Source organism: Gossypium hirsutum, chromosome D07, assembly GCF_007990345.1.
Source record: "Gossypium hirsutum isolate 1008001.06 chromosome D07, Gossypium_hirsutum_v2.1, whole genome shotgun sequence".
Taxonomy (NCBI): domain Eukaryota; kingdom Viridiplantae; phylum Streptophyta; class Magnoliopsida; order Malvales; family Malvaceae; genus Gossypium; species Gossypium hirsutum.
This window is the reverse complement of record NC_053443.1, coordinates 52,739,183-52,765,177: the sequence shown is the minus strand read 5'-3', so window position 1 is coordinate 52,765,177 and position 25,995 is coordinate 52,739,183. Positions and strand designations below refer to the sequence as shown.

At 34.5% G+C, this 25,995-nt stretch overlaps 1 pseudogene; it reads right to left on the bottom strand.

Annotated features, from left to right (window-relative positions):
• Window positions 1-19,258: 19,258 nt before the first annotated feature.
• On the bottom strand, window positions 19,259-25,467 carry LOC107956248 (phenylalanine N-monooxygenase CYP79D16-like; annotated as a pseudogene).
• Window positions 25,468-25,995: the final 528 nt, after the last annotated feature.

The following is a 25,995-nucleotide window of genomic DNA, read 5'->3' as shown; positions in this document are numbered from 1 at the left end:
AACATCAATTTTGAAATGCTTAATCTTGCTATGCAACAAATGATGATAACAAGGTAGAGTGTCGCTCAAATTATCACAGAATATTTTAGGTGGATTCAAGAGGTATCTAAAGCTATTTGAGTAGATGTTTGACTCGAAGAGTTTCAAAAGTAGCCACAAGAGCACGATACTCAGCTTTGGTTGAAGATTGTGCAATAGTAACTTTTCTTTTTATGTCCAACTAATTGGAGTGAAACTATAAAATTGAATATAGTCTAATGTGGATACACAATCATCGAGATTAGCACAACCGCCATCATTATATATGTAGAAATTAGAGTCAAAACAATCAAATATTCAAATACTAAGATTTTTTTGTTTGTTGCAAGTAACACAATAATCGTTTGTCTATTCTCTAGTGTAATCCAAATGGATTGTGTATGAATTGTGATAATTTATTGACAAAGTAACAAATATATAACCTTGTGAATGTCAAATATTGTAGTTTTCCTAGCACCATTGTGAACTCTAAAACATCAATGGAATTAAATCTATCATTTGAGACTAAAACTTCTAAAGAACTCATGGGTTTTGAACACATTTTCTCTCATGCATATTTGTCTCATGAATAATAAGTTGTTCTTAAATTTTATTCACAGTATTTAGAAAATCATAGCCCCAAGTTTCTTGATTAAAACTAAAAAAAAAAGATCTAAAGAAGAAGAAAGTTCACATATTTAAGACAAAGAGCTTAGGTTGTTTTGTTGTACATTTCAAACATAGTTCAACATGGCTAAAAAAAACCATCACTAGTTGTTGAGTGTATATGTGTGTGTGAATGTGGAAGGTTTTGGTTTGTTGTTTGTTTCATTATTGAGTTGTGTGGAGGGTTTTCATGGTTCATTCAAATAACATATTTGATGCAAAAATAGAACTATCAATCGACCTACCTTTTGCCTCATCGTATTCTAGGTTTTTTTTTGTCTTCTTTCTACTTTTTTTCATTACCACTCATTCATGTACCTTTCTCCGATATGAATAAATTATTGTATTATTTACCTTTGTTAGATTGTTGTGACTCTAATCTCTACAAATATATTGATGTCAATTATGTATGTGACACCCCAAACCTGACCGAAACAGAACGATCCAAACCTGAAGAGACACATTAGCCATCGAAGTGACTTTCCAGCACAAAACCACCCCAAAACACACCCCAAGCTTATAACACCTCTATTCTAACTAATAGTTGTCTAACCTTATTCTAGAAATGATTTCTTGATGGTCACTTAACTAACTATAAATACGACAAAGGCAAACGCACCTATCAAACAATAGTATAGCCACGGTGAATAAAGATATCGTATCCACGAGGACTAAAAGTATTAGTAATTACTGTTTTCTTATTATTTAGCCAACAAATTGGAGTGATGCGTTTTAATCTAAAATTACTAAACTAATTTAACTAAGAACTCAACAGAGAATAAATTAAGGAAATAATCAAATATTAACCAATGAGAGAGACAATACTCAGGAAAGAATCCACCTAGACTTCACCTATTATTATGAATCTAAATTAAACGATTTATTCACTTGGTGTCTTGATCTGTAGAAATCCCTAAATTATGTTAATATCTCTTTCGAGAGTAAGAACAATTGACTCTAGGTTGATTAATTGAAATATCTTCCTAATTAAAACCCTTATTGTCACATTAATTCGATCTATGGATTCTCCTATTTGATTTGGCTCTAATCTAGTAGATTTCTATCATTCTATTTCTAAGATTACATGCAATTTCACTCAATTATGCTAGATCTACTCTTAAATGGAGACTTTTGTTCCACTAAATTAAGCACATTAAACATGAATTAATATCCTGGAAATATTAAAACAAGAAATTAGCATACATAATTGAGAATAAGAATCAAGTATTTATAATGTAAATCATAAATCAAAAAATAAGATTCATCATAGGTTTCCTCTTTTCTAGGTATCTAGAGAATCAATTCATAATCGTAAATAGAAACATCTCAAAGTTAAAAAAACCACAAGAAACAAAGAAACTCATAAAACTTTAGAATAAATTAAAAGAAGGTCTTCGATCTTGATGGAGATCCGCTTCTGAGTTGAATCCGATGGTGTTCTTCAAGTGTTTTCTATGATTATCTCTTATGGCTCCCTTATGTCTTCTTCTAAGTGATATTTATAGGCTTTAGAATGGTCAGGAAGCCTAAAAATTGTGTTTTTCCGCGTATTTGGGAAGCAAGGTGGGAAATCGACATGAACTTGCACATGAGAGTATGTCTAGCCCGTGTGGAAATGCCTAGGCCGTATGGCTCTTGAAAACAACTATATTTGTTCGATTTTGGCTCATTTTAAGCTCCTTTCGCTCCCAAATGCTCTCCTAAGTATAGAAACATGAATTTAAAAGATTAGGAGCATCAAATTCACAAATTTACATAAATATTCATCCAAAAATGCATTAAGAATAGGATTAAAATATTTTACTTTTATATCTTATCATTTGTGAACCATTTTAAAACTATTTTTAAGGATTTAACCATAAGGGTATTTTAGTCATTTTACCACTTAAAACTAAACTATCCCAATTTTAATTCTAAATGATTACCAACTTCCTTTTAATCAATTTTAGGAAACCCCTAAAATTCATTTGAATTAACCATTTTTCCCTAATTCAGTTAGAATTGTGTTTAGCTTTAGTTTGAAGTTATTTACAGCAATGGTGGGTTGCACAACTCGATTCAGCTCCAGTCAAAGTGGGCTTAGCATAATCGTACATAGTACGAGGAACAAGAGCTGCAATAACTGTAGGAGGTAGCTGAATATTCTGATTATCTCCTATCTCCTCAATAATAAGGATGTCCTCTTGTTCGTCTACTAAATTCTGTTGATTCTACCTGGCTTCTCTACTATTTCTGCAAGCAGTACTTTCAATGTCACTGTCAAATAACAATGGTCCTGACGGGTTTCTTCTAGTCATAAACCAAAAGAACTTGCCAGAAGCAAACAAGAAAAATTAGAACGTAAAAATTAAACTAAAATAAAATATAAAAATAAAATAAAATAAAATTGGCTAAATTAAAAAAATTTCAAGTGTTCCTAATATTTTAATGCCTGGCAACGGTGCCAAAACATTGATGTGTGTTTTCAATACTAACTAAAATTTATGAAAAAAGCAAGTGCATTTATTGAATTATAGTATAGCTACGGTGAGTAGAGATATCGTATCCACAATGACTAAAAGCATTAGTAATTATTGTTTTCCTATTATCTAACCTACAAATTGGAGTAATAGATTTTAAATTAAAATTACTAAACTAATTTAACTAAAGAATACAACAGAAAATAAATCAATGAAGCAACAGGATAATAACCAATGAGAGAGACAACACCCAGGAAAGAATCCACCTAGACTTCATCTATTATTATTAATTTGAATTCAACGATTTATTCACTTCGTGACTTGATCCATAAAAATCCCTAAATTATGCTAATATCTCTTTTGAGAGTAATAGCAACTGACTCTAGGTTGATTAATTGAAATCTATTTTTAAATAAAGCCCCTATCGTCGTATTAATTCGATCTATGGATTCACTTATTATATTTGACTTTAATCCGGTAAATTTATGTCGTCTTACTTCAAGGATTGCATACAACTCCACTCAATTGTGCTAGAACTACTCTTAAATTAAGAATTTTCCTCCACTGAATTAAACACATTAAACATTAATTAATATCCCAAAAATATTAAAATAAGAAATAAGCACACATAATTGATAACAAGAATCAGGTATTTATCACGTAAAATAGAAATTAAATAATAGAATTCATCATCAGTTTCATCCTCTCTAAATATCTAGGGAATTAGTTCATAATCCTGAATGAAAACATCTCCAACTCAGAATAACCACAAGACATAAAGAAACTCATAAAAACTTCGAAAGAAATGAAAAGGAGATCTTCAATCTTGATGGAGATTCACTTCTGAGTTGGCTCCTAATGGTGTTCCTCAATTATTTTCTTCGATTTTCTTTAATGGCTCCCATCTCTCTTCTTCTATTTACTTTAGAATGCTTAGAAAGCCTAAAAATTATACTTTTTTGCGTGTTTGGGAAGTAGGTTGCAAAATTGTGGTGTGGTACTAGTTGAAGCCACAGAAAGGATAATGAATGATTTAGATTGCACCCCTGAGTAGATACTGAAGGGTGTGGTAACCTTGCTTTGTGATAAGGCATACCAGTGGTGTTTGATTGTGCAGGAGGTAGTCAGCCTGAATAGCTGAAGTGGGATTATTTTCGAAATGCCTTACAGAGTAAATATGTGGGGGCAAGCTATGTTGAGGCCCATAAATGCGATTTTATGAGGTTAACTCAGGGGGATAAATCAGCAGCCAAGTATAAGGCCGATTTTTTACGTTTTAATGGGTATGCTCGAAGGTTGGTTGCTAATGATTAAGAAAAGAACATACGTTTTGAGGAGGGCTTGCGGTATGATCTCAAGGTTTTGATAGCTCCTAAGAGGGAACGGGTTTTTACAACCTTGGTGGACAAGACAAAGATAGCTGAATAGGTTAAGCACACTGAACGTGAAAAGAGAGAGCAAGAGAAAAGTCAGAACAAGAACAAGAGGGATTCGGGTCCTTCTAGTTCTTCTCAAAGGCCCATGAAACGGGCTAGGTATGATAGAAATTTGCAGACAGAGTCAGCTGTCAGAGTTGTACTGGTTGCTAGAGCTGAGCAGGTTATAATTTCTGGTTATTGTAATAGACGCCATCCGGGTGACTGTTGGAGGAGGACTAGGGCTTGCTTTAGGTATGGGACTGTGAGGCATAAGATTAGTGAGTGCCCCCTTATTGTTGAACTAGGGCGGGCTCCAGTTCAGGGTCAGATTTCGCCCCAGATGGTAGGTTAGCAATCTGCTAGGGGCCATGGTTAGATTAGAAGGTTAATGGCGGTGGATGTGGTTAGAGAGCAGCAGACAGAGTTGTAGGACAGGCTGAGGCCAGGCAGCCAACTTCAGTTTACGTGGCGTGGCGCCGTGATGACAAAGATACGATTGATGTGATTGTTGATATGTTTGCTATACATTCTTTATCATGTTTTGCATTTATTGATTGTGGATCTACGCACTTTTATGTATCTAGTAGTATCATGAGTAATTTGGGGATTCTGGCTGTGGACACTAATTCTGAACTTTCAATGATTAGTCCTTTGGTTCAATCTATTCGATTTAGTAAAGTTTATAGGATGTGTTCGCTTGAGGTTTAGGGGTAAGTATTTCCAACTGATTTGATAGAGTTGCCATTCAAGGGGTTCGACCTAACCTTGGGTATGGATTGGAAGGTGAAGCATCGAGTTAGACTGGTCTGTGAGTCTAAGAGAGTGACCTTCAAAGTTAGGGATCATGTGGAGGCTGTGATCGTTGGTAAGCGTCGAGATTATTTATCTAATGTGATTTTCACTTTAGCAGCTAAAAGCTAACTCGAAAGGGGTGTGATGCATATTTGGCATATGTACATGATATGAGTAAGGTGGATTCGGCTATGGAAGTAATTCATATTGTTAGGGACTTCCTTGATGTCTTTCTTGAGGAGTTATCGGGATTACCTCCAAATAGGGAGGTTGAGTTTGGGATTGAAATACTACCAGGTGCAACTCCGGTGTCCATTGCCCCATATTAAATGCCATTTCTTGCTAAAAGTAAATGTTGGTGTTTTAATTTTAATCTAAAAATATAATATTTTATATTATTAGGATGGTTTTGGGTAAAAACTAATATAAGTTTTTTGTTCTTTTACTTAAAATAGAGATCATTTATTTCAAATATGATTTTTAAGGATTTCAACATTAAGGGATCCATAACTATCCCCTTATTCTTTTTCAATATTTTTTGTGAAATTTTTGTATTAATTAAAAACTGTAATATCATTATTTAACACATTTTAAAAAATTAAACCTTGAAAGTTCTTACAGTTATTTTTTGATAAAAAAACTTGACAATTATTGAACTCTTATACTTACCGTATATTTGTCTCATTTTACTCGTATCAAGAGTGTAGGACTTGATAAACAACTTGACAATTCTTTAACTCTTATACTTACCATATATTTGTCTCATTTTACATATAATAACAGTGTAGGATTTTATAAACAACAACCAAACTACTCGACAATTCTGTAACTCTTATACTTACCATATATTTGTCTCATTATACTCAGGAGATTCTAATCCTACAGAAATTCCCCGTATAAAAGATGCCCACTTTCTCTATGATTGAGCTTATCACAACAATTTGATTATAAATATTCGGTTTGAGTTTTAGAATCACAATATTAAAAAAGAAAACCAAAAATCACCTCTAAATTATATAATTTCCAATAATTAATTGAACAACATTAGAAACTACTAATTAAATGCAACAACCTTAAGCTCTTTCTTCTTTTCAAACTGGGTGGTGTTTAGACTTTTTAATTATGAGTTGATGATACATTACGAATTAAAGGGAAAAAATCAATCCATCTTCATTTTACATATAATAACAGTGGAGCATCGGGTTAGACTGGACTGTGAGTCTAAGAGAGTGACCTTCAAAGTTGGGGATGATGTGGAGGCTGTGATGGTTGGTAAGCGTTGAGATTATTTATCTAATGTGATTTTCGCTCTGGCAGTTGAAAAGCTAATTCGAAAGAGGTGTGATGCATATTTGGCATATGTGCATGATATGAGTAAGGTGGATTCAGCTATGGAAGGAATTCATATTGTTAGGGACTTCCTTGATGGCTTTCCTGAGGAGTTATCGGGATTACCTCCAGATAGGGAAGTTGACTTTGGGATTGAAATACTACCAGGTGCAACTCCGATGTCCATTGTCTCATATTAAATGTCATTTCTTGTTAAAAGTAAATGTTGATTTTTTTAATTTTAATCTAAAAATATAATATTTTATATTATTAGGATGGTTTTGGGTAAAAACTAAATATAAGTTTTTGTTTTTACTTAAAATAGAGATCATTTATTTCAAATATGATTTTTTAAGGATTTCAACATTAAAGGATGCGTAACTATCCACTTATTCTTTTTCAATATTTTTTTTGAAATTTTTGCATTAATTAAAAACTATAATATCATTATTTAACACATTTTAAAAAAAATTAAACCTTGAAAATTCTTACAATTATTATTTGACAAAAAAAACTTGATAATTATTGAACTCTTATACTTACCGTATATTTGTCTCATTTTACTCGTATCAAGAGTGTAGGACTAGATAAACAACTTGACAATTATTAAACTCTTATACTTACCATATATTTGTCTCATTTTACGTATAATAACAGTGTAGGATTTTATAAACAACAACCAAAACTCAACAATTCTGTAACTCTTATACTTACCATATATTTGTCTCATTATACTCAGGAAGATTCTAATACTAGAGAAATTTCCCGTATAAAAGATGCCCACTTTCTCTATGATTGAACTTATCACAACAATTTGATTATAAATATTCGGTTTGAGTTTTAGAATCACAATATTAAAAAAGAAACCAAAAATCACCTCTAAATTATATAATTTCTAATAATTAATTGAACAACATTGGAAACTAATAATTAAAGGCAACAACCTTATGCCCTTTCTTCTTCTCAAACTGGGTGGTGCTTAGACTTTTTAATTATGAGTTGATGATACATTACGAATTAAAGGGAAAAAATCAATCCATCTTCATTTTACATATAATAACAGTGGAGCATCGAGTTAGACTGGACTATGAGTCTAAGAGAGTGACCTTTAAAGTTGGGGATGATGTGGAGGCTGTGATGGTTGGTAAGTGTCGAGATTATTTATCTAATGTGATTTTCGCTCTGACAGTTGAAAAGCTAATTCGAAAGAGGTGTGATGCATATCTGGCATATGTGCATGATATGAGTAAGGTGGATTCAGCTATGGAAGGAATTCATATTGTTAGGGACTTCCTTGATGGCTTTCCTGAGGAGTTATCGGGATTACCTCGAGATAGGGAGGTTGACTTTGGGATTGAAATACTACCAAGTGCAACTCCGATGTCCATTGTCCCATATTAAATGTCATTTCTTGTTAAAAGTAAAAGTTGATTTTTTTAATTTTAATCTAAAAATATAATATTTTATATTATTAGGATGGTTTTGGGTAAAAACTAAATATAAGTTTTTTTCTTTTACTTAAAATAGAGATCATTTATTTCAAATATGATTTTTTAAGGATTTCAACATTAAGGAATGCGTAACTATCCACTTATTCTTTTTCAATATTTTCTGTGAAATTTTTGTATTAATTAAAAACTGTAATATCATTATTTAACACATTTTAAAAAAATTAAACCTTGAAAATTCTTACAATTATTATTTGAAAAAAAAACTTGACAATTATTGAACTCTTATACTTACCGTATATTTGTCTCATTTTACTCGTATCAAGAGTGTAGGACTTGATAAACAACTTGACAATTATTAAACTCTTATACTTACCATATATTTGTCTCATTTTACATATAATAATAGTGTAGGATTTTATAAACAACAACCAAACTACTCGACAATTCTGTAACTCTTATACTTACCGTATATTTGTCTCATTACACTCAGGAGATTCTAATCCTAGAGAAATTCCCCGTATAAAAGATGCCCACTTTCTCTATGATTGAGCTTATCACAATAATTTGATTATAAATTTTCGGTTTGAGTTTTAGAATCACAATATTAAAAAAAGAAAACCAAAAATCACCTCTAAATTATATAATTTCTAATAATTAATTGAACAACATTGGTTGCAACAACCTTAAGCTCTTTCTTCTTCTCAAATTGGGTGGTGTTTAGACTTTTTAATTATGAGTTGATGATACAGCACGAATTAAAGGGAAAAATGAAATCATTTTCACGAATAATCTTAAAAAGGAAAACTTAACAAGTGCACAATAAGAAAATAAAGGTTTTTTCATTAAGAGAATTTTTTTTCAAAAAAAGGCTCTATATATTTTTTAATGGAATGAATTATACTGCTATAGGTCTCAAAATAAGTTTGGCTAGATTCTATGAGGGATGATGAGGTAGGTAACAATGGGAAGGATGGAAATTTGGAATGGGCAGAAACTGTGATGGGTTTGAATGAGCATGATGCTGATATGAGCCTAATATAAATATTGTTGAAGTTGGCCATGTTCAGATTATGGTTCAGGGATTTGAGGTGCAATCCAGATGTTGGGCCTAATGAACTTTGTTTGCAGACCCAATTTGAAGAAGTAGGCCATGTTCAGATTATGGTTCAGGGATTTGAGGTGCAATTCAGACGTTGGGCGTAATTAGCTTAGTTTGCAGACCCAAAAGTCTTTGACCTTGAAGACAATATTGCATGGTACAATGTAACATGTGATTCTCTTTTCCCAATAGAAATAAAATTATCCAGGCCAAAATATAGAAAGTGACGCTTGTTGAAGACATGGGCTCTTGGCAGGTACTAAAACATAGTGATGAAAATTCAAAAGAAATGCAGCAATGATGGATCTCAACCCGTTTGGCCGAAGAACTTTGAGAATGGAGGTTTCTTTGATGTGGGAACTAGGCAAGTTATCGGTTTTAGAGTTAATTCTGCTAAAAATTTCGTTATTGATGCACTCATTCTACTTGAGGAACGTCATGTTGAGGCTAATCTGTTAAAGGGGCCGCTGGCACCGTGGCACGGGAGGAATGGGATATTGGTATGATTTTCTTTTTGGGTAAATATATTATTTGATACTTAAACTTGGTTTTGATGTTTAATTTAATATTTGAGATATTTGTTCTCAATTTAATATTTTTGTTTCGTTTTGACACTTGAATTTTTGAAATTTGATATTTAAGTTTTCTGTCTCATTTAAATACTCGGATTTAATTTTAATATTCAATTTACTTAAATTTTATTTTTTATCGCAGTTAACTACATATTTTTTTACTAAAATATATGTACCAAACATTTATTGGAGTGTTTGAACTGAGTATTAAATTAAATAAAGTGTCTTAATATATTAACTATTTTTTCAACGCATAAGATGAAATACTGGAAATTCTCAATTTCATTAGATACCATACTGTATTTTCAGCTTTGTCAGATTTTCAGTGCAATGGTGATTATTTATGTTTAAAGAAGTTTTATGTTTAGAGACATTGCTTTCAAATGGTTGATTCTGGTAATAAATTTGTTAAATAGTAATAAATTCTTTTAAAATATTTTAGATTACGTTTTAAGATGATATATTTAAGTTATAGTTATTTCGATGTATTTTTAATATTTTTAATTGTGATGATGCTTGTAATTTTAAAAATTTTGTTACATATATTAATAGAATAATATATTATATTTAACATGTGATCATATTAGAATAAAATAATATTTACAATTTAATTTAATAATAATCAAAATATTTTTATAACTAATTATTTTTTTATTATATTAATTAAAAATTGAGGATAATAATAAAATAGAATAATAGTGAATTGATAAAGGTAATGTTATTCTTTTATTTCAAACTCATTTAATAAATAAATTTTAGAGGTTAGTACATTTTTTTCTAAAATTTAAAAGGTGTAAGTCTTATGGGTCGCGAATCAAACCCGTAACTATTGCGCACAGTGAAACATATGGAGAAGCCTATTTACTTAAAGTTTTGCTGGTCCAGTGAAAAACATTAGTAAAACTAGAGTTACCAGGATAATTAATATAAATCATAATGGATAAAGACGTATAGAGCTTAAATCCTTTGGGACTCTCATCTTGTAGATAGGCACAAATCTTGACCATCTATGTAACTTAATTTGTAATGTTGAATTTGGGAGAGCTCAACTATAAACAAAGATCTTCCCCCTCATTTGTAATCACTCAGTTGTAAAACCTTCAAAGTAATAGAATACTTTTGAGAACATTTACTCAAACACTTGGTGTGTGCTATTTTTCTGTGGCTTTTTGTTCGTTTGTAGCTTCTTTTGTCTTTCAATTTTGCTTTTGCTTTGCTTCGGTGCCTTACAGAATTTCTATTAGAATTTTCATTTTTTGAGAGTAGGCTAAAATTAGGTAGGATTTGAACCCACGCGGTTTGCCAGAGTAAAGTTCTAGCCCTATGACAGTTGGTATTAGAACCAGTGTTTGAAGACGTCGATTAGGATGATGAAGTGAAGAGATGAGTAGAATGTCCTGATGGAGACTCGTGAGAGGTCCAAGAAAAATAACAGATCAAGGGATATGCTGTCGGCTTTGGAAGGTCTGGTGACAATCTTGAGGAGTCTATGGGTAGTGTGAAGGAAACACTTAAGGCAGTTTAGGGACACATCGATGAGTTAGACTCAATTAGAGTACAGCTCAAGGACTTTGTGGCAGAGAATCTTAGAGCAAATAGGGATGTGATTAACGAGGCCCTCAATGTTGTCATGGGTGATCAGATCGAGAAGCTGACAAGAGTAATGATGTTCTTGAAGCTTCGATTGTGGCCTGAAGGAGGAAACTTAGGCCATGATGGAAAAAATTGAGAAGCTTGAGAGAGAGCTCACTGTGTGTAGAGTTGTTATGGGAAATTGGATGTTGGCTTCAGTTCCTAAGCAGTGTAAAATGTATGTCCCCAAGCTGAAAGAGTTTAAGGGGATGATGTTCGGAAGAGATATGAACAATTTTCTCTAGGGAATTGAACAACACTTCTGTGTAGTGGGCATCGAGGATGATGCCACTAAGGTAAACACCGTTGCAATTTATTTTACTAATGTCACTCTTTTGTAGTGGCGTCATAGGTCTACAAATGAGAGATAATGTGGTACCGCAATTGGGACTTGGGAGGAGTTCCAAAAAGAACTGAAGAAATAGTTTTACCCGTAGTATGTTGAAGAGGAGTTTCGGGCTAAGTTGCACCAACTTACACAACAAGGCAATGTTCGAGAATATGTTAGAGACTTTATTGAATTGATGCTTCAAATCTTTAACCTAAGTGAGAAAAAAACATTCTACTAGTTTAAATATGGGTTGAAACGTTGGGCGAAGTAAGAGGATCACCGACAAGGTATCACTGAGCTTATTGTAGCCATAGTTGAGGCAAAATCCTTTGTCGAGCTTGGTTTGAAGAAAAACAAGTTTGACTCTTTCAAGCCTAAAAAGATGGGAAATGGTAGAGTAGACCATGAAGAAGAGGGACAAGTTAAAAATGGCAATGGTAAGAATGGTGGCAATGGGAAGCCACTTAATGGGAAGTGGTAGCCCAACTACAAACTGAAAGGGCTAGTGAAATGCTTCTTTTGTGATGGTCTGCATATGGTGACAAACTATCCAAAGAAATTTGTGCTTTTTTCCATCAAAGGGGACGATGAACCAAATAGAGCATTGGTGAGACTTAGTTCAATTGTGTGTTCTAACAAAGGCAAGAGGTTCAAAGAGAATGAGAAGAAGCCAGTGAAATTCTTCTTGTACTATGGTCCACATAGGATGCAGAATGTCCAAAGCGATCCAAGATGTTCATGATCAATAAAAAGAATAAAGCGGAGCCTTTTGATAGTGAGGCTTTAAAGCTTGGGTTGGTGATACTCAATTCTGTGAAGACGTAAAGGGATCACAAGCAGAAAAGGTTAACGTATGTTGACATTAACGTTGCAGGTCAAAGGAAGAATGCTCTTGTTGATGCGGGGGCATATGACTTATTCATATCCAAAAAATTATGGGTAAACTTGGTTTCTCAATTAGCAAATCAACCAAAAAGATCAAGACTGTTAATTCCAAAGAGGTCCTAATTGTGGGAGTAGCATAATGAGTTGAGTTGCAGATCGGTTAATGGAAAGAAAAAGAAAACTTTTAGGTAATTCACTTAGATGATTACAACTTCATGATTGGCTTGAATTTCTTTAAAAAAATTAATGATTTGTTGATTCCTTTTGCCAATTGCAGTTTTATCTTGAATGCTTGACCGCAACAATTTGTTGTGTCGATGAGTTAAGACAAGAGGGGAGGAATCAAGGTACTATCGTCAATCCAGCTAGTCAAAGATGTTCATTGTAGGAAGAACATTGACTCGGTAGATTTGAGTGTTAAAGAGACCTCATTGGAAAGGCTAGAGGTGCGACAAACCGATATGAAGCCTATTGAGTCAACAATGAGGCTACCACCTGTGAGAGAGATGGGTTGTGCATCAAACTTTAGGGGAAAAGTGGTGATGGAAACTGGGAAGCTGGAGCAAGTAAATGCAATGAGCGAGGTACATCTCAAACACTTATCTAGTGATTTACCTGAAACATGAGCCTATAAGTTTATATGAACATAGTGAGCCTAAATACAAAATACCTTGAAGCCTTTTTTAGATGAAATCTTCATTATGAATATTTAGATTATCAATCTATGTTTGGTGAACACCCTCATAATGTTGGATGTATATACACATATATACCATCAACCATACTTATCGTATCAACTCTCATTTTACTACTTAGTTAACTCCAGATCTTACCAGGCGATAACTATATCTTCTCTTCTCTTAAAACAATGGAGATACTTCTCAAAAGGATATCTATACAAAGCCCACTTTCTACGATTTTACCCTTCAACAACATATATCCTTTTGATACGAGTCACAAAAGCCCAAATTCTTGAAGGCGAGGCCCAATAAGCAAATTCCCAGCCCAATCAAGAAATCCATACATACTTAGTTGAAAATCAGGCCAAATTGTCAAAGTGGCCCAAGTTGTAAAGTTTTATTTTTATTTTTATTTATTTATTTATTTATTTACTTATTTTAAATTTTTATGTAAATATTCAGTCCAAGAGTCCCAAATAAAGACCTTTGACCGAATTTCCATATTAAAATAATTAGGAGTTTTTTATTTTAGTTTTCTAATTAGATTAGGACTAGTTATAAGGCCTATTTAAAGGCATGGCTGGCCACCTTGTAAACAACTTCTCAAATATATCAAAAATTTCAGACTTGTTTAAGTGCAGAATTCTGTTTGAGTTTTTCTCCAAGAATTCTCTCTTGGGTTTTCTTTAGAAGTTGTTTTAACAATCTTTTGATTGTAGGAGCCATCTTCAGCCTTCTTCTTGCCATTGATATTCTTTGGAGGGGAGATTAGAGCCGTTTGAAGGGAGTTGTGAGATCTTTCGGGATTTCAAGGCTTCTCAGGACTTATCTTTTAATTTCTTGCTGTCAATTCTTTCTTTATTTCTGCTTGTGCCGAATCTTTATCTAATTTATTTGCTGTTCTTATTGTGTTTCCAGTTTTTTTTCTATCTTAAAGAATCAGCCAAAAATCCCCAATTTCTAGGGTTCTTGCCGATTCATCCTTACTCTTTTGGGGTGAAATTAGATTGCCGAAATTTGAGGAAAACTATCTTGGTGTTCAATTGGGCAGAATCGCAATCTCCTTTAGGGTTTCAAGAACCCTTATTAACACTTATTTCTATTCTCAATTTGATTCTTTGCTGTTTTGGGGATTTTATTTCAGATCTAAAAATTTAAAGTTTTAATCTTTTAATTTTCTGTTTCTTTTCAGATATGATTGTTTAGGGTTTTCGTAGGAGTTTCCCGTGACTTGGAAACTCGATCTTGGTCCGCGCGCATTCCTCTATCACCTTTATATTAGAATGGTTGTTCACAGATACTCTCTCTCTTGACGGATAACACTTACAGATCTTACATTTGGCGAATTCCTATACTAAGTTTGATAATTACTATACTATAAACCAGATCATATTCTGACTCAAACCTAACACATGCTCATACTGATAAGGAAACGTTCCAGATCATACAAATGAATTCTAAATGTCTATGTTACATAACATAAGAACGCCCAGATTGACAATGACCTAGATTCCAAATATCCTTAGAAAGAGACATGATACAAATCAAATATGATAAATACTAGATGAATCATATTTTAGTCTTACATAGCGTAAAAAAATTCAAGCTAATGAGAACCTATACCTTTCATAACATGAACATGCCTATATCCTATACTGACAGACTACTATGGTGGATTCCCTTTTTTAGAAATACAGAAACATTCTTTCATTCAGGAATCATCCCTTTTAGAAAAATTTAGTTTCATCACAAGAATAATCATATCCAGTTAATTTCAGACATATCAGATATTTACCCTAGATTCATTTATTGAAGAAACCTCAGTACTTACCACAACGGTAGATAATCAAATTCTGCTACGAAGGTATTCCCAGATACACCACATAGGCGTTTCATAATTTGCCACAAAAGCAACACAAGATACTCCACTAAGGCTTAGAATATCACGCCACTAAGAAAACAAATAGAATCAAATGTTTATTGTATCAGTTAACTTTCACAGAAAGCGTCATAGGTTTCTCCTTCATAGACTTATATATACCTTCATGTCGTGATCTACCAGTCTAATCTTCATCTTACTAGAGTCAAAACCATGGATGTATTCATTGTTATAAGATGCCATGTGACTCTACCACATGGACTTACGCATCTCCATATCGTGCTCTGCTAGTCTGGTTAGCAATATAGCTGCCCTACCGGAGGCATCACAAATGAATGTTTTACTCAGTAGTTACTTACCTAGATTTATTCGTATAGCTGAATGGTTCTTACTTTTTCATATAAGATCTCATAAGCATGCTTACCAATCATCTAAGATGAGATCAACTTACATGTTACTAATTGAACAATTCACATACATAAGATAAGATAGAGACTCACCTGATACTCACATAGACTACAGCTTGGAGTTCTAAACTTGAACATCCCTATGAACAACAATAACAACTGCTTAAAGAATATAAAACCACCATTAAAACCTGTTTAAAAATAAATGGTTAACATCTTAATTATAGATGACCCTCATGTAGGGTTTCTTATTCACAATTCACTGTTCATAAGCTTTTTAATATTCTTATTCTTTCAAAAACTTAACATGTAGAGCTATCAGATTTACTAGGAGGTGGAACATCTAATCATTAATTCAAAAACCATAGCTTCCAACTTAATAAAGGAGAAGAAACATATAAGTTTAAGAAGAAGACCCAGAGATTAGTGTTGAAGGATGAAAAATCTTCTAGACAAACCCTTCTCACCATATATATATCAAGTCCGGTTTAGTGAAACTTGACAAGTGTCACTTGTATCCAGAATTTTTCATAATAAATTACCTACAAAATCCAGCTGGAACATAAATGAGAGTCCTATAGAATTTTTATGTGACCTAACAATTCAATTAACTCCTAACCATATCACATTACCAACCTAGTTAGCACAGTGCTCAGGGAAACTAGGTGTACTATACTTTTTGTGGTAACCTACAGAAGGCTTACCCTCAGTTTGTCAAATTCTTTCTTTAATTAAATAATACTATGAAAACTAAATTTGAAGTACTTATATGGGCGAATACTCTACTTCCCAAAACATTAATTCACTAGATGTTAAAAGTTGGTGAACTAACTATTAGAGTGTGTTAGAAAAAAATACTCCATTTTTGCATGCCTTCTATTCAAATCAGCCTTATATACATATCATTTGATAAGATTTGTGGTCAGCCAAGAAACAAATTGAGAATTGTTACATTAACAATGAAGGCCGGCGTATAAGAATATATTTTATATTATGAAAGTACCTACCAAAGATAGAGGTGTGATCCAAATTCTTCAAGATATGGATTTTAACTAGAAAAGCTTCAAAGTATTCAGTGATAAAAACTCACTAAGTTCACATGAACCTACAAGTGTTTGTTCATGTTTCAGGTCTTCCTATAAGAGTGAGTTCGCCAGGAGGGGATCAAGCCAGGAGTACGCCATGATAACAACGAGTTGGACGAATATACAAAGGACATCATAGGAGTATGGTGAATAGTATAACATGCCTTAAAGAGTTTATTTTTAATAAAATCTTATGTTGTAGGTTGTACACTGACTAATAAGTTAATGTAATTACTAGATATACTCTTTTACATCAAAGAATAGTACATAAGTATTATGATGTAAGTTTAGAAATAGTTTACATCTGTTGTATAAAATTTGATGAAGAGTTTAAGTGTTGTAACATCCGGTATTCAGATTTGGTGATTCGGGTCGAGTAGAGGGTGTTACACCCTGCCTACTCTTGTGTAATAAAATTAGGAAAATCTACCTTGAAACGATTGGCAATAACTTTCATGAGCAATTTGTAGAGAATAGAGCAAAGACTAATCAGTTGAAATTGAGAAAAATTTTCAGGATTCGTTAACTTAGAGATCAGAACTATCAAAGTATTATTCAAGTCCGGATCAATGGCTTTACCTACAAACACCATTTTGACCCACTCACAAACATCATTACCAACAACATCCCATTGATTTTGAAAGAATAAAATATAGAAGCCATCATTTCCCGGGGCCTTCAAAGACGCCATGTCAAATAGTGTCAACTTAAGTTCTTCATTCGTGATAGCCTTAACTGAAAAAACAATGTCCAAAGAGTTAAGGCGAGGAAAAATGCTAGATAAAGGCCTATTCATGCGTTCTAGGGCTTCTCCATGAGTTTCTGAAAGAAACCAAAAGCCTCAGCTTGAAAAGTATCCTAATCAAAGGGCTATTCATAGTTACCAACCTTTAGAGCAGTAATATGATTTAACTTTCCCCTCTGAATCGTATGAATATGAAAAATTTAGTATTATGATCACCAAAATGAAGCTAGCCACAACAAGCCTTTTGCTTCCACAACAATTCCTTATGATTGAAAGCACTCTCCAAAATGGATATACATAGGGGCCAATGCAAATATTCGATTGGTACAATACAATAATTAATATCCCTTTGTTTTGAAAAATATTTAAAATACATTTTAATTAACATAATATTTTGTGGCAATAAAAAATAGTGTACAAATGATCAAACCAACCTTACGAGCTGAGATTTTATTTTGGATTAACAAATGTGGGTAATAAAATTAATATTTTATTTTATTCCTTGTAACATCACCGTGTTTCTCTTTCTTTCTCTTTCATTTACTCCCTAAAAAAGTAGACTTAAAGGTGGCAATTGTGGCCTTGCAATTGGAAGAAATGGTTTAGCCAAAAATATTAAGACCAAGGTTGTCCAAGCATTGAGGATTTGATGGTTGAGACCAGTCACTTGATCAGTTAAGATCTGATCAAGACGTTGGGATAACCTGAATGTTTTATTAATTTATATTACTTGAGCCTTTTTATGTGATGTTTCCATAAGAAAATGAACTTCTAGAACCTAATTTATGGATGAGATTTATTGTAAATCAAAGTCATGGTTCAATTTGGAATTTAAAAAAAGTTGAGATTTACTTAACTTTGTGGATAAGACTTGTGCTTATCCTTTGTACGTATCTTGGTAGATTTATGGGTTGATTTTAATGAGATTAATTGTACTTTATTTTGGGATAATTATTAGAGATAACTCAAGAAGATATATTTAAATTAAAATTGATGGATTTACTTTATCAAGACTATTTGGAAAAGATGTCGATTTTAGCCTATAAATAGACTATTTAGTATTTTTGCACTCTTGTATTAGGCTTTTATTCGAGTTTATACTTGATGTAAGGGAGGTTAGTTGGGGTGAGTGATTTGTACTAATTAGGGTTGGTGTTGGGGTTGTAATTACTTCTTTGTGTAAGGGTAGATTGGGTTTAAACCAATAGGTAATATGAAAGATTGTTGAATAAGAATCATTCATTAAACAAGTCTTGGCAAAGTAGAATTATTTCCGAACTGCGTTAACAAATTATTGCATGCAAAATCTCTTATTACTTTCTCTATTTTGGTTTTTGTTTCGTTGTCTATTGAATCCTGTGACAAAACACATACTTGAGTAGTCTGGTTAAAATTACAACAAACTGACTTTTTTTTTTTTCCAAATGTTACTAAAGCAAGCTTCAAGAGTTGGTTGAATATGATCCTACTACAGTTTTCTACCGTGGAAGTTATGAAAGAAGGAAGTTCTATTATGCGAGCATCTCTTCTCGTTGGCTCTTCGAACCATGCCTATTTGAAAGCTCGAATGAAAAACTTTATCATGTGCATTGATGAAGTTACATGGAAAGAAATACATCAGCTACTAACTGCTTATCCATTTTTATTAATGAGAAAACAATACATAAGAAGTTGCTGAAGTGAGTACACCCCATACAAACACTGAAATAAGCTACAACAGGAAATACATACTAGGGATAAAAACAATTTCATTAGAACCAAGCCACAAACAGGTCTCCCTTGTCAACCCCCATCTTCATCAAGGAGTTAATCACTGTATTTCACTTTCAGTTGAGAAAGAGTAGACATGCGGTGGCAATCGTGGCTTTGCAACAGCAAGCAGTGGTTTAGCCAGAAAGGGAACTCCCCTTCCTAGACAAAAATCAATGGTTCCCTAGTTAGTCGGGATGCTCCAATCGAATCCTTGCAATAGCCTCGCTAATAGCATGGCAGTCATCAAGCTTCCAAGCACCACTCCAAGGCACCCTCTCCTTCCTCTATCAAATGTAAACAACCGCAAATCTGGCTCTTCAAGCACCACTTTTTCGCCTTTATTACAATCTTGGAGGTGACGTTCTGGCTTGAACTTGCATGGCTCGTCCCAAACTTTAGGGTTTTGACTAAGCCTAACCCGACTAACTATCACATGGCTACCCTTAGGGATGAAGTAGTCGCCCACTATTGTATCAGTCACGGACACGTGAGGAGGGCTAAATGTTGCAACAGGAAGGAGTCTAAAGGCTTCTCTGGCGCATGCCTTAGTAAAGTTAAGTTGTGGGACATCAGATTCTTGTATTAACCTATGTTTTCCAACCACATTATCTAATTCGTCTCTGGCCATTTGTAGCGTCTCTGGTTTATTCAACATCTCATCAAGTGCCCATTCTAAGTTATTTGATGGATTATCCACTGCAGCAATCATAATTTCCTGAAAATTAAGTTGAAAAAGAGACTATCAATATACAGGGCTGATTTTCTATGATAACACGTGTATATTATATCATATTTATGTTATTGTCATGTCTTAGTAATCCATTTTTAATAAACATTAACATGTTGGTGGCTTATATTTTGTTCAAAAACAATTAAAGAGAAGGAAAGACATACATTTACTTAAGCTTTGATCTCGTCCACGGACAGTAGTGGGGTACCATTGTCATCCGTTAAAGAAACCAAAACATCAAGCAAGTCTTAAGGTTCATGTTTCTTGCCAGCTCTCCATTGTTGAATCCTGTCTTCAACAATGGGATTGTTATATTTCTCTGGAACCCTAGTTGCGTCCGCCACGATTTTCTCATGCCCCTCCAGGTCGAGGCCTCTCAAAAATGGCCAGTAATCAGATATACAAAAGGAATAAAGATGAATGACTAATGTGAGAATGGCGTCGACGTATTCTTCTTCCTCAAAACCAGGTCCACCATCTGCTTTCCCTTCTCCCAAGTATCCTCGTTTAAAGATCAACTTTTTTATCACATTGCAACAATAGTGTCGGGCAACCAGTCTTAAGTCCACTAGGCCACCTTCATCACCATTTTTGCATTGGTTAAGTACGTAACTGTTAAATAAACTTAAATGAAAAGTTAAGAGTTATGTAAGTGAATGGTCAAGAGTTGAAAGGTCAAGAGTTATGTTGTTTTTTTAATGGGTTTAAATTAGTAGTTTTTGTTTAGGAGAATGAAAGGTCAAGAGTCATTGGTTATTATTAGATTTTAATATTTTCAGCTTTTTTGTTTTAAAGGGTTATCTATAATCTATAAATAGTTTGTAAGCATTTTATATGAATGTGAACAATTTTTACAATTTGGTATCTGAGCTATGGAGAGTGTGACTAGTAATGTGCCATTGCCTCGACTAACAAAGGTGAACTATGAGAATTGGAGCATCCAAATGAAAGCTCTGCTCAGGTTTCAAGATGGTTGGGAGGTGGCCCAAGAAGGCTTCGTAGAACCGACAACTACTGCGGGATATACGGCGGGGCAAAACAAGGCGTTGAAAGAAATGCGATCAAAAGGTAAGGTGGCATTGTACATGTTATTCCGAGCTGTTGTCGAGTCGGGGTTTGGGAAGATTGCAAGTGCGACAACTTCAATAGAAGCGTGGGACATTTTAGCAAAGGTGTACAAAGGAACTGACCGAGTTAAACAAGTCCGCATTCAAACTCTTCGTGGCGAGTTGGAAGGCATGAAGATAAAGGAATCGGAAGGTGTCTCTGACTACATCACGCGTGTTCAAACCGTGGTAAACCAACTCAACCTAAACGGAGAAACGTTAACCGATGCACGAGTTGTGGAGAAGATTTTGAGAACATTAACTGACAGTTTCAAAAATGTCGTATGTGCCATAGAAGAGCAAAGGATCTAGCAACACTCACAGTCGATGAACTCGCCGATTCTTTCGAGGCATATGAACAACATAAGAAGAAGAAGAAAGAGGAGACACTCGAGCAAGAACTTCAAACCAAGGCATCAATCAAAGACGAAAAAGTTCTCTATTCTCGGAGCTTTCGAGGTAGAGGTCGTGGTCGTGGAGATCAAGGAAATGGTCGTGGTGGAAGAGGTTGAGGTCAAGAAGGGAATTATGAGGAGAAGGAGCATTCAAACCAAAAAAATTGGCGTGGAGGAAGACGTGGTTGTGGAAGAGGCGGATGGTCGAATTATTCCAATGTCGAGTGCTACAAGTGTGGCAAATATCGTCACTATGCGAAGGATTGTAACTCTGATAAGTGTTACAATTGTGGTAAGGCGGGACACTTTGCGAAAGAATGTCGTGTCTCAAAAAAGGTGGAAGAGACAACCAACCTAACCACGGAAAATGAGGAGGCAAAAGAAGGTTTTCTCTTGATGGCACACAACAAAGTCAACACTAACAACAACAGGTGTGGTACCTTGACACGGGTGCAAGCAACCATATGTGCAGGCTCAAGCACCTATTCAAAGAAATGCGAAAGGTTGAAACGGGTCATGTGTCGTTTGGAGATGCGTCGAAGGTTGAGGTAAAAGGCCAAGGTACCGTTTGTTATTTACAACAAAATGGGTTAGTTGGGTCAATCCAAGATGTGTATTACGTACCAGACCTCAAGAGTAACATTTTGAGTATGGGGCAACTCATGGAAAAAGGTTATTCGGTATTTATGAAAGATCGGGTGTTACACTTGAAAGATAAGGAAGGGCGTTTGGTCGCTCTAGTTGAAATGGAGAGAAATCGCATGTTCAAGTTGAATTTGAAAAGCATTCGAGGAAAATGTTTGCGAGTCGATGTTGAAGACAAGGCGTCGCTGTGGCATCTCCGTTTTGGCCATCTACATTATGGTGGTCTAAACGAGTTGGCGAAGAAGAACATGGTGCATGGGCTACCAGATATGAACTATGGGGGAAAATTTTGTGAAGAATGTGGGCTTGGCAAGCATGCGAGAATTTCATTTCAAAAGAAGGCAGAATATCGGGCTAAGCAACTTCTCGAATTGATTCATACCAACATATGTGGACCAATCACCCCTAAATCTTTTAGCGGTAAAAGGTATCTCATTTCTTTTATCAATGATTTCTCACGAAAAACATGGGTTTATTTTCTTAAAGAAAAATCTGAGGCATTCGAGGTGTTCAAAAAGTTCAAAGTGATGGTGGAAAAAGCAACTGGTAGACACATCAAATCTGTACGATTTGATAGAGGTGGCGAGTATACTTTGACGGCTTTCATGGAGTATTTTGAGGAGCAAGGCATAAGACGATTCCTAACTGCACCGTACTCTCCCCAACAAAATGGTGTGGCCAAGAGGAAGAATCGGACTATTCTCGACATGGTTCGATCAATGCTCAAGAGCAAGAAGATGTCGAAGGAATTTTGGGCGGAAGCCGTGCAATGTGCCATCTATGTGCAAAATCGATGTCCACATGCGAAGTTGGAAGATCAAACACCACAAGAGGCTTGGAGCGGAAAAAAACCATCAGTTTCTCATCTCAAAGTATTCGGTAGTGAGGCCTATGCACTTGTACCGGATCAACGAAGAACGAAGCTCGAAGACAAAAGCAAAAGGTTTATTTTTATTGGGTATGATGAGAAAAAAAAGGATACGAGCTACTCGACCCGATAAGTAAGAAGGTTGTGGTAAGTCGTGATGTACGATTTAATGAAGCAAGCGAGTGGGATTGGAATAACTCAACTGAGGTTATCATCAAAGATGGAGGATCATCAATCGCTACACCAACAATCATACCGACAAATCCTGAAATTACCAATGATGAAGATGAACCGCAACAACGAAAAATGCGAAGTTTGCAAGATTTGTATGATTCAACAAATGAGTTACATATTGTATGTCTTTTGGCAGATTCCGAGAATATAAGTTTTGAAGAGGCGGTGCGAGACAAGAGGTGGCAAACTGCTATGGATGAGGAGATTAAAGTAATTGACCGCAACAACACATGGGAGTTAACAAAATTACCGAAAGGAAGTCAACCCATTGGTGTGAAGTGGGTGTTCAAAAGAAAGATGAATGCTGAAGGCGAGTTAGAACGATACAAGGTGCAACTTGTTGCAAAGGGATATAAGCAAAAGGAGGGGATCGATTATGATGAGGTATTTGCTCCCGTTGTAAGAATAGAGACAATCCGGTTGCTCATTGCACAAGCGGCACAATTTAAATGGTCAATATTTCAAATGGATGCCAAGTCGGCATTCTTGAATGGTGTGCTCAAAGAAGGAGTCTACATCGAACAACCACCCGGATACATAAATTATAGAAAGGAGAAGAAGGTGCTAAAATTAAAGAAGGCACTTTATGAGTTGAAGCAAGCACCGCAGGCGTGGAATACTCGTATCGATACATACTTCAAGGAGAACGGGTTTAAACAATGTCCTTATGAACATGCCCTCTACGTGAAGAAGAATGGAGGTAATATGTTATTTGTTGCTCTTTATGTCGATGACCTCATTTTTATGGGGAACAATGGTGAGATGATACTAGATTTTAAGAACAAAATGACACAAGAATTCGAGATGACAGATTTGGGTTTAATGAAGTTTTTCCTGGTTTGGAGGTTAGACAAGAAGAGACAGGTATTTTTGTGTCACAGGAGGCATATGCAAAGGAAATTTTGAAGAAATACAAGATGGAACATTGCAACCCGGTATCAACACCAATGGAACCAAGTGTAAAACTCTCGAAATTCGATGGAGGAGAACGAGTCGACGCAAGTAAATACCGAAGTTTGGTAGGAAGCCTTCGCTATCTCACTTGCACAAGGCCTGGAATTTCGCTAAGTGTTGGCATTGTAAGTCGGTTCATAGAGGAGCCGATTTATTCACATTGGAAGGCGTTGAAGCGAATCCTACGGTACATTCAAGGAACTGTGTCACTTGGGTTATTTTATTCAAATATGGAAGATTACAAGTTGATTGGGTATTCCAACAGTGATTGGTGTGGAGATTTAGACGATTGAAAAAGTACATCGGGATATGTGTTCTTTTTGGGTAACACAGCATTTTCTTGGCTTTCAAAGAAGCAACCAATCGTGACACTATCGACATCTGAAGCTAAATATGTGGCAGCATCTTGGTGTGTGTGTCATGCTATATGGCTCAGAAATTTGTTGGGTGAGCTGGAGCAACAACAACTCGGTGCAACTGAGATACGAGTTGACAATAAATCAGCGATTGAGTTGGCAAAAAACCCAGTGAATCATGAGAGAAGCAAACACATTGACATTCGTTTTCATTTCATCCGAGATCATGTAAAGGAAGGAAGTGTGAAATTAGTGCACGTGGCAAGTCGAGACCAAGTCGCGGATATCTTCACAAAACCACTACCGATGGTACTCTTCGACAACTACAAGAAATTAATCGGCATGAAGGATGGCAGAAGCATTTAAGTTTACAGGGGAGTTTTGTTAAATAAACTTAAATGAAAATTTAAGAGTTATGTAAGTGAAAGGTCAAGAGTTGAAAGTTTAAGAGTTATGTTGTTTTTTTAATGGGTTTAAATTAGTAGTTTTTGTTTAGGAGAATGAAAGGTCAAGAGTCATTGGTTATTATTAGATTTTAATATTTTTAGTTTTTTTGTTTTAAAGGGTTATCTATAATCTATAAATAGTTTGTAAGCATTTTATATGAATGTGAACAATTTCTACAGTAACGCACGAGGTTATCAGCTTCTTCAACTCTTTTCTCGTGAAGCCATCAATGTCTTTCATGTGAAAGCATCTCGCTGACCATAACTCTCTTCATTTTTCTCCACTGATCTCCTAAGGGTGAAAAAATAGTGGTTAAGTGCCCTTTTGAGAGGACATCAGTGGCCATGGTAAGGGGTCTTGAAGCAAAAATAGCATCCTGTTTTCTCATGAATTGGAGACTGATTTTCAGAACAAGTAACGGGAGAATAGCATTACATTGTTTAGGCTTTTGGGCATTGCGCTGCCATTGAAGCTTAAAGAGGTGACTCAAAGCAAAAGTGATGAAAGCAAGTAAGGTGGAGAAGCTTAGCATTGTTGTAAAAGGAGCGATGAACATAGAGTAGTAGATTTTCCTAGCGATTTGAAAATGAAGACCAATGAAGATACTCATATTAGATTTCCCTGGTAATATATATATTCACATATACATATATCCAATTTTTCATTTGGAGGCTTCGATGAATTTAATTGAAGTAAAATATACAAGAGACAACTTACACCGATATAATTATTACCTTTATAATCTTTTTTTATGAAATAATAACAATTGTATATTAATCATAGTACCCTAAGCTAGAGGAAGAATTCTCTCTTCATAATTTTTCATGTGGACCTTCATAATTTTTATCCTAATGTTATTTTAACAAATTATAAGTACAATTTTTTCAACAAATTATATGTACGACTTAATAAAATAATTCCACCTGTTGTACATCGAAATTAATTTGATATTTTATATCATATAATTTTAGAAAATATCTTTTATAAAAAATTACTGTGATTAACTAGTATAAATAAGTTTTGTGACCAAAGAATGTTAATCAATTTCATAAAAGATAGT